At 41.3% G+C, this 12,914-nt stretch overlaps 1 pseudogene; it reads left to right on the top strand.

The window, feature by feature from the left end:
* The first annotated feature begins 207 nt into the window (after positions 1–207).
* Positions 208–12,277, top strand: LOC126611651 (coniferyl alcohol acyltransferase-like; annotated as a pseudogene).
* Positions 12,278–12,914: the final 637 nt, after the last annotated feature.

Consider the following 12,914-nt stretch of genomic DNA (forward strand, 5'->3'; position numbering starts at 1 on the left):
TTTATTTTTTTGTCTTTATACTCCCCCTAACAAAAGTAAAATGTTGAGGGAATTTGGCTTAGCTACCTAGCCAGCTCTCCCCTATTTTTCCTTCCAAACGTCCCTTTAATCCAACTGGCTATTACGTCATTTTACTCTCCAACTCCTCCTTATAAATTTAGAACTTCTCTTCTAGTCTTTTGCTCACAAAACCTAAACCATATAGAAGTTAACTAGTTAATCAGAAACATGGCGCGAGCAGAGTTCAAGGTGACTATGAGCAAGCAAGAAGTGGTGGCAGCTGCCCTGCCATTGCAAGAGCATTGGCTACCACTCTCCAACCTTGACTTGCTTTTGCAACCTTTGGACGTGGGAGTTTTCTTTTGCTACAAAAATAAGCAAAGCATGAGCTTTGGGTCCATGGTTGGGGTTCTGAAGAAGGCCATGGCTCAAGCTCTTATTGTTGGAATTTTTGGATCGCTGGGCCCGCCCCACTCTAACGACACCGATACTGTCCCCACTTAACCACCTGCACAATCCTCAGGTGTGGGGTTTTACCACAAAAGGCCTCGGTATTAGTTAGAGTGGGGTAATACTATTTAAACCCCTTTGGTTTTCTTCACCCCACCGATGTGGGACAGTTTAACACTCCCCCTCACGTGTAACCTCATTTAGTGGTTCACACGTGGAGATCCACATCGGTGATTGAAACTCAGAGGTCGGCTGACGTTGAGCCCACTTGTTTTCAATTGGAACTCAGCGGTCGTCTCTATATTAAGAGCTCAGACTTGTTTCATTCCTGGTGGTGACAAGCTCGTTGGCTTGCACGGGCCCGCAACCGTGGGCTCTGATACCATGTTGGAATTTTTGGATCGCTGGGCCCGCCCCACTCTAACGACACCGATACTGTCCCCACTTAACCACCTGCACAATCCTCAGGTGTGGGGTTTTACCACAAAAGGCCTCGGTATTAGTTAGAGTGGGGTAATACTATTTAAACCCCTTTGGTTTTCTTCACCCCACCGATGTGGGACAGTTTAACACTTATGACTTTCTACGCCTTCTCCGGTGAGGTAGTGCCGAACTCTGTCGGGGAGCCTGAGATTCTATGCAACAACCGCGGCGTTGATTTCGCTGAAGCCTTTGCAGATGTTGAGCTTAAGGAGCTCAACCTTTATGACCCTGATGAGAGTATTGAGGGTAAGTTGGTGCCCAACAAGAAGCATGGCGTATTGGCTGTCCAGGTCTGTGTCTTATTATCTCATGTCATTTACATGTTACACGTTTCGAACGTTTATACTGTGTAGTTGAAATATGTAACCTGTTACGGAATCTAGGTATGAATATGAACTTGTAACACAAGGCATATTTTAAACAAGGAAAAATTAATATCTTGTCCTTAGTTACTAATGTTCATTTACTGAAACTTTATTAGTTTTCAGATTTTGATCCAAGTCTCTACCATTAATGTAATAATAAATTTACATGTAAGTTACATAACTTTTTAAAATAAAAATTAATAATTGATTTAGAATTTTAATACTCACACCTTTATTAAACTCCTAACTAATTTTCAATTCAAAAAATTTCCAAAATAATTAGAAAAAGTTTGTACCCAATAGCTTTTTAAAAAAAAATGTTTTCAATTTTTTTAATCTTATATGTGCCCATTCATGTATATTTTTCAAATTTTTAATCTTAAAATGTATTCGTTCTTAAATATACCATTTTTTATACGTAAAATGTACCATTTTTTTTTATATAAAATCTATTCAATTTTTTATAATCCATTTTTAAACTTATATGGGTACATTCTTTTTTTATTTTATTTGAGAATGTATCTATGTCAAGTTTAATCGAAGAAATTTACTAATGTTATTAAGCCTAAAATCTTTTCTTTTTTTTTTGTGTGTGATTTTGAATAATGTACCCATATTTTGATACAATAATTTTTTACGATTTTGAAGCATGTACCCCTGTTTATACACACACACACACAATAGTATAATTTATATTTTAATATTTTTACCACAAATTATGATTTTTTATTTAAATTTTCATTAATATAAACAACTATAAATTTCAATTTTTAATTTAAAAAATATAGTAACATACATAGAATAAATTATCACATTAATTTCAGGGACTTCGATCAAAAATTGAAAATCAACAAGGTTTGAGTCAAAGAATATTCATACCAAGAGACCGCATCTAAAGTCTCCCTTTAAACAAACAGTGCCTGCCACTTAATCTACAGGGCACCCACCAAGTTTTTATTCCCTATGTATGGATGGTTTTTTTTAGGAAACCTAATGAAAAGGGTTTGAAAACTTTGAGTTTTAACGATAAGGACAAAATAAAGGGTAAAATGAATAGTACTAGGATTGACTTTGTAGTGTAAAAATGTGGTTTTTCGTTGAAGTGAACAGCACCGGGAGCTTTTCGTTAAAGTTATCTTCGTTTTTTTTCTCTTTAAAGGGGGACAAACTAGTGGCTAGCCACGGTTATCCACCTCTTCCGGAAGGCCCTATGTATGGATGGTTTGTTTTGAGAAATATTTTCAACCACAATGTGAGAAGGACAATATTTTCTAATTCCAAACATTATGCAAACAAATTAAATTGCAGGCAACTGAGCTTAAGTGTGGTGGGATAGTGGTGGCATGGACATTTGATCATCGCATAGCAGATGCCTACTCAACCAACATGTTTCTGGTGTCATGGGCTGAGATGGCTCAGTCCAAATCCCTCACTATCCAACCAACTTTTCGTCGTTCTTTGCTTAACCCTCGTCGTCCTGGTCACATCGACCCCTCCCTAAACAACATGTATGTGCCCGTCACGACGTTGCCACCTCCCAGTAAAGGCAGTACTAATGATGATCACGACCATCTCATCAACCGCATATACTATGTCACATCCGATTAGCTTGAAAATCTCCAAGACCTAGCTACCTCTAATGGCTGCAAAAGGACCAAGCTCGAGTCTTTCTGTGCATTCTTGTGGAAAATGGTAGCAAAAAGTGAAACTAGTAATGATCGTGCCCAAAAATTATGTAAAATGGGCATTGTGGTTGATGGACGGACAAGATTAAGTGAAGGAAATTACCAAAACAACCATCCAACATTAATGGCTACATACTTTGGAAATGTGCTGTCTATTCCATTTGGTGGGGAAAAAGTTGAAGACCTAACTAAGAAACCGCTAAATTGGGTAGTTGAGGAAGTCCATAATTTTTTGGAATGTGCTGTGACGAAGGAGCATTTTTTAGGGTTGATAGATTGGGTTGAGGCACATAGGCCAGTGCCAGGCTTGGCCAAAATATACGGCAGCAGAAGCGATGAGGGGCCAGCTTTCGTTGTGTCGTATGGCCAACGGTTCCCAGCTTGGAAGATGGACTTTGGGTGGGGCTCGCCGGTTTTCAGGTCGTACCATTTCCCGTGGGGAGGCAATGCCGGGTATGTGATGCCAATCCCAAGTCCAGTTGGTAATGGTGACTGGATTGTGTACATGCACATGGTGAAAGGGCAGGTGGAGTTGATAGAGAATGAAGCTGCTGATGTGTTAAAGCCCTTGACTTTTGATTATCTTAGTTAAATTTAGATATAATCAAGTGTTATTGCCTATGGCTATTGTTTGTCAAGAGGTTAGCGCCAGTTGATATTGTCTGTCAGGCTTCTGCTTATTGGCGGGCTGTAAGAGAATGACATAATTAATTCTGAAAGGTGCCTTTGTGGGGCCTTAGGTGTAGGCCTTGAGGCTCACAATCAAAATTAACTTTAAGTGTTCAGGCGTGCCACTGCCATCTTTAGCATGACAGATGTAAAACAGGTGTTTAGTTTAATTGTATATGCCCAAGATACCAAATTAGCTATGAAATATGCCCTTGTGGGGCCTTAGGTGTAGGCCATGAGGCTCGCAATCAAAGCTAACCAAGTCTTCGAACATATAATGGTTGTTTCATTGTTGCAGAAGTAAAACAACTGTTATACTTTAATCACCCGAGCCCGAAGAGCAGAACGAACCCAGATAGGTGCCTTTGTAGGGCCTTAAGTATAGGCCTTGAGGCTTCCCATCAGAATTAATTCTATACTCAAGCGTTCTATGGTAATCATAATATAACAGAAGTACAACTAAGAAATAGGCTGATTACTTGCGCCCCAAGTAACATCGAACTTCTTGTTATCAAGGACTGTCGTGGATGGGTTAAGTTCACATGAAGTTCTTTTTTGTGCCTTGAAACCAAGGACTTTTTATTGATCAATCTTGTATGCTCGAAAGGTTAGAGCTTAGATCTGGTCAAGCTATGAGTACGGATTCCAACTTTACTTTTACATGGTTGGGCACCATTGAACCGACCATATTCAAGAACCAAAAAGCCTTTCAATCGTAAACTTGCTAGAAATAACTAGGATACAGATGGAAGTATACATCATATTACTAGATTTATGAATGAAAAGACAGACCAAAGAGGGTCGGGCAAGGCTGATCGTCTTGCAACTTCCTCTTTTTGTGATTTACAAAGGGTTTGAGTGCTAGAAAAGGAGATTGGAAGATGAGTTTACAAGAGGGAATCGATACTACAACAAGATTCAGACAGGGTAGCAGAGCTTTTACAAAAGTTCTTGGTGAAGGTTGATCCGAAAAGGATGAAGGCTTGGTGCTGACTACAGCTTCGTATGGAAATCTGGCTTGAGCAGAGTTTGTGTATTTGTTTGTTTGGTTGAGTATCCATAATCCTTGTGCATCTGTCCCTTTTTATAGATGATTTGGCTTGGCTACCTGCAACATCAATCTTGCTCGAATGCAGCTGAAGGGTAGTGACTCATCAGCTTTTTACTTGTACTGCCATTGTAAAGTTCTTTTGGGCTAATTAGTTGGCTAGTCTACACCACTTGACTTCTAGGTAGGTGAGCAAGTGGCTCAAGTGATCTGCACTTAGTTGGGAAAAGGGCTTATTCCTTCTTCTAGGCTTCGGCTGGGCCTTAGGTTTTCTTCCTTCTAGACCTTCCTCTGGGCTAACTTTCTTTTGAGCCCAAAGTTCCAGTTTTAACCCAAACATTGCCCCATTCAATTAATATTTAGGCTGGTTTTCTAGGCGCCAATATTGATTGAATAGTCGCATGCGCATGTACGCTTTCTCTCGGAACTTGTGTCTTCTGGACGGGATTAATGTAGTCTCGCGTTTCTTGCTCTTCCCACGACCTTTGAGCTATCTTCTGATGTTCTTATAAATTCCGGCTCCAATCTTCAATTTTGAACAAATAACTTAAGCCAAAAGTTTCTTATGCCGACCCAACAGATCATCTTCAACCTTCCCCTTCATCTCCCTCGGGCGTTTTTGTTTTTTCTTCTAAAACTAGGGAAATGGGTTCCTCAGGACTCACGTGGAGTTTCCTAAAACGTGAGAAAAAGGATTTTCTTCAAATAACTACTATCTCCAACACCTTTGGTCAAACACCCCGCTATCCCCAACACATTTAGTCAGAAGGTTTCCTCACTCTGAGCTTGTTTGAACTTTTACAAGTTTGGTTGAAGGATCACCATCCTGATAGTTGCCCCGATAAGTCGGACTTCACCATCATACCTGGTAGTTCGCATTGAGGGTCCTCTACCAGGCTCATCTTGGCCACACAACCTGATCACCTGATCGAGTTTTGTCCATGAAGACATTAGAAAACTAGTCGAGACACCACTGCAACTAGAAGGAGTCAAGCATAGCATATTGAAGCTGAATCTGATGTAAATTTCACCAATTTGTCGAAATGAATAAAATATCATTTTAACAACTTTTATCTTTCTGTTTTCTTGAATGGTTGATGAACAAACACTGCGCTCCGGCACTCCATAGCCTGCTTTATCCTACATCTTCTTCAATATAACAATCCCTAACATCCCATAATGTAGGACAGTACCTTTTTAAGAATTTGACATTGATGGGATGTTTCTGCCAATTTCCTTCGACGTCTGCCAAGTAGTATCCTCCCTTGTCTAATACTTGACTAACAATGAAATGACCTTCCCAAGTCGGGCTCCATTTCCCAAAGCCCCTAAGCTAAGATTCTAGAGGGAGGACCGCCTTCCATACTAAATCTCCTTCCTTGAAAGACTTCAGCTTTACCTTTTTGTTATAAGCTCGGGCAATAGCCATTTTCCCTTCCTGAATCTGGTTCAATGCCTCAATTTGAGCTACATCTAAGTCTTCAATCCCTTGACACATGGCTTCTATGTATTCTTCACTGTGTAACCCAAATTGATTTTGAATTCTGATAGAATTTTGATTTTGAATTTTGACAGAACTTACATTGATTTCCATAGGAAGAACCACATCTTGCCCGAAAGTCAAAGCATAAGGAGTTGTCCCCGTTCTTGCCCTCTTAGAGGTTCGGTATGCCCACAAAGTATTCCCTAGCTTTTCATGCCACTTTTCCAGACTATCTGTCACCATTCTCTTGATAATGTTTATCAAAATCTTGTTGCTGGCCTCTTCTTGGCCATTTCACTGAGGGTAGGAAGGACTGGACTAGATCATCTTTATTTTGTATTTGTTTGCAAATTCTTCAACTTCTTTTGAAATAAAAGATGGCCCACGATCCGTGACTATAGTTTCGGACACCCCAAACCTGTGCAAAATCTTGGTCTCAATAAATTTCTTGACTGCAGCTGAGGTTATGGTCTTTACGGCCTAAGCTTCTACCCATTTGGTGAAGTAATTCGTTGCCATAATTATGAAAGTATGCCCTTTGCTAGAAGTTGGATAAATCTGCCCGATGAAGTCCATTGCCCACCCTCTGAAGGGCCAAGACATGACCACTGGATTTAAAGGTACTGAAGGCACATGTTGGAAGGGTCCATGCCTTTGACATTCTTCACAGCCTCGAGCATAGGACTTGCAATCTTTTTCTACGTCGGGCTAGAAATACCCATACCTCCTAAGCAACCACCTCATCTTCGTTCCAGCTTGATATGCCCCACATATTCCTTCATGTACTTCGGCCATTACTCTCATAGATTCCTCTTAACCTAGGCATTTCAATAGTAGCCCATCTGGAGTTTTCCTCAACAGGTTTTCCGCCCATAAGACATACTTAGTTGCTTGCTGTCTATTCTTCTTGCTTGTGGGTGAAGAAGGATCTTTCAAATGATGAATGATAGGCAATCTCCAGTCTTCCATCTCAGTTTCTAGAACCATTACATCTAGACTGAATCCCCTTTCTAGGATAAAAGGAAGATTTCTTTTTTGAACCTCAACATCTACTCCATATTTCCTTTCCTAGATTGGTACTCCTGAGGCTACTTGTGCCATCTTGTTGGCAGCCAGATTGGATCACCTGGGGACATGATTAACTGATATATTCGAATCCCAGTAGCTCAATAATTGCGTGGTCGCCAAATAATACCCAGCCATGGTGATATGTCTGCACTTGTATTCTCCATTTAGCTGGTTTATTACTAACTTTGAATCACCAAACACCTCTACCTCCATTGCCCTCAGATCTATCAAGATTTCCAAGCCAATTATCAAAGCTTCATATTCTGCCTGATTGTTGGTGTTCCCTTGGTAATCTAGGAGGAACGAGTAATAATGGTGAACCCCTTGAGGATTTATGATGACCATCCCAGCTCCAGAAGCCTTCTGAGTGCAAGAACCATCAAAATACAGCCTCCAAGGAGTAATCCATAAGCCAGTTACTCTTTTTATTTCTTGTTGGACCCACTCTTCTTTGCCCAAAATGCCCTTGTCTAGTGGGATCCAAACACTAGTCACCTCCAGGGTCCTCTGGATATTGATAATCTCATCTTGAGACTCTTGATGCTCTGTTAAGAAGTCGACAATTGCTTGGCCCTTGACCGCCCTTTGGGGTACATATTAAAAGCTGAACTCTGATAATGCTATAATCCACTTCCCAATCCTTCCTGTTAGCATTGGTTTTGACAACATATAATTTATCACATCTGTTTTGGCAATGATGTGCACGTGACAAGGTAACATGTAATGCCTCAACTTACTAACGGTGAAATACAGAGCTAGGCACAATCTTTCTATTGGGGAGTATCTTGTTTCTACCTCAGTCAGAATTCTACTGAGGTAGTACACCACCTGTTCTTTCCCGCCTTCATTATTTTGGGCTAGTAAACTCCTGATTGATTTTTCTGAAGCAGAGATATATAACTTTAAGGGTTTTCCCCTTTGAGGTGGTACCAACACTGGTGGAGAAGTCAAATAGGCTTTGATGTTGTCAAAAGCCTTTTGGTATGGTGGTCCCCATTCAAAATTGTCTTTATCCTTTAGTTTCAGCAGAGGAGTCAGCGGCTGGATCTTGCTCGCTAAATTGGCAATGAATCTCCTTAAGAAATTAATTTTGCCTAGTAGTCTCTAAAGTTGCACTTTGTTGGTGGGCGAAGGTGACTCCATTATTACCCGAGACTTGTTCTTGTCCACTTCTACACCTCTTTGATGAACCAGGAATCCTAAGAAGTTGCCCGCTCTCACTCCAAACTCGGACTTCTTTGGATTCATTTTTAGTTTATGGATCCTCATCCTTGTCAAAGCTTGTCTGAGGTCTGTCAGATGCTGCTCTTCTATTTTAGATTTTACCACGATGTCATCGATGTACACCTTCATGTTATGGCCAATCAAATCATAAAAGATGGCATTCATTGCCCTTTGATAGGTTGCACCAGCATTCTTGAGCCCGAATGGCATGACTAGGTATTCATATGCCCCTACATGCCCGGGACACCTAAAAGCTGTTTTGTGTATATCTTCTTGGGCCATCTTTATCTGATTATACCTGGCATTTCCATCCATAAAAGATAAGACTCTGTGTTTTGCCACTGCATCTATGGATAAATCAGCCATGGGCATGGGATATTCATTTTTTGGTGTAGCGCCATTAATATTTCTGTAATCAACACAACGTCGTACTGCTTTTATTATGGCTTTTAAAACGGGCACAATGTTGGCCAACCATTCCACATATTTAGCAGGTCTAATAAATCCAGCTTTTACTAGTCTTTCAATTTCTTCTTTGACCTTCTCTTCCATTTCTTTTGACATCCTTCGTGGCACTGGTTTAACAGGTTTATATCCCTCCTTGATGGGCATCCTATGTTCCACCAAGGTTGAATCTAAACCTGGCATCTCAGTATAATGCCAAGCAAAACAATCTTTAAATTCTTGATAAACAATCTTTGCCCGATCCTTAGTCTCTAACAAGCCACTGATTTGTATAGGTCTTGGATCTCCTTCTGCCCCCAAGTCAATGACTTCCAAAGGATCCTAAACTTCTGGTGGTGGCTTGTCAGGCTCTGCGCACAAAAACTCAACTAACTCCGAGCTTTTGAGCAAGTCGTCTGGCCCATCCAAGTCATATATACACTCGACCATTCGTATAGCCGTATCCAATTCTTCTTCGCAAAGCTCTTCTCTGCTTTTTTCCTGGCTGGTCGGAGTTCCTAGCTGCCATTCCTGCTTTTCTTTTCCTAAGAGCTCATTTTCTTACTTTCTTCATCTCCCATACACCAACAGTCTTTTGATCAGGGACCTGACTGCCATTACCTGATCCTTTCTCTTTTGTTTTGTCATTGATGGTATTGGGATGTTGGGACGATGCAGGGTCTATCTCATTCCTCTCTAGTGAGGAGCATTCCTTGTTCTAAGAGCTTTTGGGCCATTACCTTGGTAGGACGGCCGTTCTTATCTGCTCCTGAACATTGCAGAATTCCTACATTAAGATTGTAGAAACTTGCCTCCGCAACATTGGCGGTAGGGAGAAATGGCCGTGATTCGGCCTCTACCATCTCCCAAAAGCCTGGTCCATCCGCCTTTGTCTTATGGTAAACAGCAACTTGCTGATGTAGAGTGGATGGTTTGGCGAGACTTTGATGGATCCAGTCCCTTCCGAGTAATGTTCCATAAGTGGAAGTGCAATCCACCACAAAGAACGCCAGCATGATTTGTTTAGACCCCAAGTCCACTTCTAAGGGCAATATCCCATGAGTTTTGGTGATAGCGCCTGAGAAACTCGAAACCGTGAGGTCCGTGGGAATGAGATCTTCTACACCTCTCCCCATCTTCTTCATTTGCTTGGCTAGTATTACGTTAACAGCCGCTCCACCATCAATCAAAACCCTTTTGAATGGCACCCCCTCCAAATGAGCTGCAACATATATTGGCTTAAGATGATTGGCTAGCAACATGTTTGGGTGGCTGAACACCATTTTATCTGTATAAATCCTTAATGGACCATCCTTGGATGTCTCGGATGATTCAACTTTCCCCAACTCTCCCTCTCCAGCGACTTCAACACTGACATGGGCCATCATTGGCTCTACTGTCAAATAGTCACCTTCCATAGTGGTGGGCTGAACATGCTCGGCACCAAACATGGCGGATAACACATACGTCATGTTGATATGAAAATTGCTAGGCTCTGGAAAGTCTTCTTTCTTGCTCCCGATTTGGCCTATAAACTCATCTAACCAGGCCATCGCATCATCTAGGAGTAATGGTTTTGGTGCCCCCTTCAGTTGATTTATGCCCAAATCTGGTATTTGCTTTGGCCCTTTGCCAAAAGGATCCACCAATGATATAGAAGGGAATCTCTTTTCGGGCGAAACAGTTCCAAAACAAATAGGTTTTGTCCTCTATCCGGGAGTTGGCATCATTATCATATCTTCTTGAGCTCTTCTCAAGATCATGTACTTCCCAGGGTGTAGGCTTTGTGGTACATGGTTTCCTTCGCCTTCTGTTTTGTTATTAGCCATCTCTACCTCTTTTTTATTCCTCCAGTGGATCTGACTACTTCCCCCAGATGTTTTTTCAAACTTTTGATTCTTTGAGGTTTCAGGCATCGTGGGAATCTTTAAAAAATTCATGTGTGGATCTGACTACTTCCCCCAGATGTTTTTTCAAACTTTTGATTCTTGGAGGTTTCAGGCATCGTGGGAATCTTTAAAGAATTCATGTAGGCTTTGTGCTGCCTTTAAACCCTTCTAATCATGGAGGCTCCCATTTGTTTGGCGGGTTATCCATTTTTTCCGACCACGTACCATTTTCGCCCAAGATGGGCAGGATTATCTTTTTTGACAGGATTTGTTATCTTATTATTCCTTTTGACTTTTCTTCCTGTATGGCCATATTGAGGATGCCATATCTCCCTCCCTTTTGGACCTTTGGCCTCCTTGTCTTCTGCCTCCTCAGAAGCTTCATGATTTCGAAACACTTTTGATAAAGCTTTAGGTTGGGAATCCCCTCCCAACCGCTGAAAAACACTTCGGGAAGTCTCTCTTCCTGCTGTCCGCCTAGCTATCTAGCGGGCTTATTTTCTTTCTTCTTTTTCTTTCCTCCTGATCAACTCATAATCAATGAGGACTCCTGCTGGCGGCATTTCGAGTTCACACTCGCATTGGCATCTACTGCACAGAACCATCCCTTTGATTATGGCTGTTTTTGGATGTTCGAGCAATTTGATTACCCCTTTTGTGGGTTTGTCAGCCAGCCTTTCTTCTTCTGTCTCCCTTGTAACTTTTCGTTTCCCCTTCTCGGCCCATGCTAAATTAATCATATTCACTAGGGCCTCTGAAAAGGGATCTGGATGCTTGTCCACCATTGCTTCAACCAAGGTCATTTCTTCATCTGGCTGGCTGGCCTCAAGCTTTTTTCTTTCTTTTTCCCCATCATCTTTTCCCCCAAGTAGAGGTAAAGATATGGGAATAGTTGGTCTCATCACCAGGTCTGCTTTCCTTCTGACGCCTGTGGAAGCGTTTTCCAATCTTGGCAACATTTGCAACAAGGTAGTTTGCAAGTTTTCAGGTATTTTCGACATATTTCTTTGGCAAGTAAGATTTGATCAAGAAATCCCACCGGGCGTGCCAAAACTATGTTCGTTTGGAGGAATATCCGATCGTGGCATTTCCTGGCCGACGAGCACACAGCTCCCCAAGAGGTTGGCGCCGGTTGATATTGTCTGTTAGGCTTCTGCTTATTGACGGGCTGTAAGTGAAGGACATAGTTAATTCTGAAAGGTGCCTTTGTGAGGCCTTAGGTGTAGGTCTTGATGCTCACAATCAAAATTAACTTTAAGTGTTCAGGCGTGCCACTGCCATCTTTAGCATGACAGATGTAAAACAGGTGTTTAGTTTAATTGTATATGCCCGAGAGACCAAGTTAGCTATGAAATGTGCCTTTGTGAGGCCTTAGGTGTAGGCCTTGAGGCTCGCAATCAAAGCTAACCAAGTACTTGAACATATAGTGGTTGTTTCATTGTTGTAGAAGTAAAACAACTATTATACTTTAATCACCAGAGCCCGAAGAGCAGAATGAACCCAGATAGGTGCCTTTGTAGGGCCTTAAGTATAGGCCTTGAGGCTTCCCATCAGAATTAATTCTATACTCAAGCGTTCTATGGTAATCATAATATAACAGAAGTACAACTAAGAAATAGGCTGATTACTTGCGCCCCAAGTAACATCGGACTTCTTGTTATCAAGGACTGTCGTGGATGAGTTAAGTCCACATGAAGTTCTTTTTTATGCCTTGAGACCAAGGACTTTTTATTGATCAATCTTGTATGCCCGAAAGGGTAGAACTTAGATATGGTCAAGCTATGAGTGTGGATTCCAACTTTACTTTTACATGGTTGGGCACCATTGAACCAACCAGATTCAAGAACCAAAAAGCCTTTCAATCGTAAACTTGCTAGAAATAACTTGGATACAGATGGAAGTATACATCATATTACTAGATTTATGAATGAAAAGACATATCAAAGATGGTCGGGCAAGGTTTCACCTTGTCGGGCAAGGCTGATCGTCTTGCAACTTCCTCTTTTTGTGATTTACAAAGGGTTTGAGTGCTAGAATGGGAGATTGGGAGATGAGTTTACAGGAGGGAATCGATACTACAACAAGATTCAGACAGGGTAGCAGAGC

This window comes from Malus sylvestris, chromosome 17 (genome assembly GCF_916048215.2).
Source record: "Malus sylvestris chromosome 17, drMalSylv7.2, whole genome shotgun sequence".
NCBI classification, from domain to species: domain Eukaryota; kingdom Viridiplantae; phylum Streptophyta; class Magnoliopsida; order Rosales; family Rosaceae; genus Malus; species Malus sylvestris.